Source organism: Eufriesea mexicana, unplaced genomic scaffold (genome assembly GCF_001483705.2).
Source record: "Eufriesea mexicana isolate 0111107269 unplaced genomic scaffold, ASM148370v2 scaffold2551, whole genome shotgun sequence".
NCBI lineage: Eukaryota > Metazoa > Arthropoda > Insecta > Hymenoptera > Apidae > Eufriesea > Eufriesea mexicana.
In genome coordinates, this window is record NW_016910623.1 from 22,876 (window position 1) to 25,497 (window position 2,622).

The window sequence follows — 2,622 nt, forward strand, 5'->3', positions numbered from 1 at the left end:
CTTTCCCTCTTTCTCCGCCATTTCTCTGTCTTCCGGGCTTCTCGATCGGCAGGGGGATTAGGAAACACGGTATTCTTCGACATTCTTTCTCGATTTTATTTTCGGGGCTCGGGCGAGGGACGATCGGTAACGCGAAAAAACGTGATCCTCCGTCGAAACTTTACAGACGTGTAATTCAGCGTATTTACTTATTCTCTATATAAACTATTAAACAGTGTGTACGCGCGTGTGTGTGTGTGTGTGTGTGTGTGTGTGCGCGCGCGCGTGTGTACCGTGTATACCGTGTGTCGAAAATCGTTCACGAATACGTCGCAATCGGATCTTGATCGTTCATCGTGTCGCTCTTTCGTTTCTCTCGCTTCCTCCTCTCTCTTTCTCTCTCTCTCTCTCTCTTATCAAACATTTAATTCATATATAATATATCTATATTATATATCTATATATATATATATATATATACTTTACAAACAGGAAACGATTAGACGCTAGGGCCCCACGAGTGGCCCGAAAATCGCCGGGTATCCCTTTTAAAGCTGAGAATGGACCGGACAATGGGCATACTTTTTCGCGAGAGGCTCCCTCCTCGTTAATCGTTAGAAAAGCTCCCTTCCTCCTCTGCCCCCGCGAATGCTTCCGCGAGGCGGCACGATCGCGAAACGGAAGCGGCTGAATCTTCGAAAAGGGATACCCGGTGTGGGACGCGCGCACGCGATTGCGTACGATCGCCTTTCACTTCACTCCTATTCCCCCATCTTTTTTCATTTTTCGTTTCTTTTCTTTTAAATGGCTTAAGGATGCACTTCTTTGTAAAATACAGTAATATCCCGCGCGCGTTTCTACTACCGTAAGTATATCCGTTTAGAGATTTGTTCTTCGTAATTCTTCGTCTTCCCTCTCTCTTACTCTTTTTTTTTTCTTTTTCTTTTTCTTTTGTTTCTCTTTGTTCTCCGTTAAATTTATACAATAAAATATCACAGTTCTGTTCGTACCACGCAATATAATCAATATATCGTTCTCCTCGTGAGAGTCTCTCTCGATCCTTCTTCATTCTCTCGCGCCACTTCGCTCCTCTCTCTCTCTCTCTCTCTCTCTTCTCTTCCCTTCCTCTCTTACATCTTCATTTACACCGTCGTTTATTTTATTACTCACTCGTACGCACATGCACACACACGCGTGTTTCCACTCTCGCGAACCCCCTTTTTTCTTCTTCTCCTCGCCGCCCCCCTGCCCCCCTCTGCCCCCTCTCGCGCTCTCGCCTGCGAAATTGACGATTATGTAACAAGTAATTTCGTAGAAACGCTTTTAAGTCGATTTCAGCCGCTTTAACCCTGAAGAACTACGAGAATGCATGAAGGAGATGGTGGAATGGAAACAATTACGATAAAATATTACCTTTATTACATGGTTTGGTAGTCGCTAAGTAACGGGGCAATCGAAAGGAATCGGACGATTCGCGGAGAAGCAAGGTTCCTCGTTGTCGCTTCACGACTATCACCCAATTTTTCACCCCCGCCAGTCGATCGAGAAACATTCCGCAATTCTCCATCCAGTTAAGTCTCTAACGATTCGATTAAAGGTAAAACAAAGTACAGGCAGTCTTTCCAATTTTCGTTTTTCAGTCGAGAAATCATTATCACAATCGAGAGGATCACTCGTTAAGCCGCGTTGCGAATTCCGCGTTTAACCGACGATACATTTCGCGAAGAAAATACCGCGATGCCGGACGGAAACTATCACGTTTCCACCTGGCGAAAGAAATTTCGTAGAGACGCGTGCTCACGGTAAACAACACGGGAACGCCGAAGACCGAGGGAATTCGCGTTTCAGGGTTAAAGGATCCGGCGCGGAGCCATAAACTCATTCTCATTAAGAACGTGCCTGTGGTCTTCGAGAAAATATTCGCACGCGGATACAAACTGCACGAGACGACGGATGGCGATTTTCTTACGATTTTCCTTTTATCGAGGAACGATTCGCTTATTTCTCCGGAAGACCGCAAGCATTTCTCGGACACGACTTTCCTCCGTGCTCGTCGTCTGTTCTTTTGGCAAACCGATTCGCGTATTGTACTTCGTTCGAGGATTCCTGCGTGAGATCCTTAGCTCGACTGGCAGAAAATGAACGAACGTTTCGAAGGAACTGATTTGCACCGCTGGGAGCGAAAGGATCGACGGTTTCTCGATTAACGCCGTTCCTCGATGCGAATTCTTAATCGTGTTTCGCAAGGAAAATACTCTACGGCACCGGGGAGGTGTGTGTTTTATTAAAATTTAGTCTCCTTGCCGCAACACCGTCGTATTTTCACGGTACAATATCGTTAACATCGACCTTTCGTTGCGTTTCTGAGACCCACGAACGAACGCGAGCGAGCACTCTCGTCTTATTCGTCAAATTCTTAGGAGATCTATTAACAATTCTAGTCGGAAATCTCGCGAGATACACCCCGGGAACGTCCTTCTCGAACGGCGTTAACGGGATCGTGTCCCAGGGTTTCGGAGAAAATCGTTCTCTCTGCGAGAGAAGCACGAAAGAACGACCAAGAATCAGCGTTGGCCGCGCGACGCTTGCGTTTGCACGGATGTGGAGGATTTCAGGCTATTTTCATCGTTAATCGCAAAAATT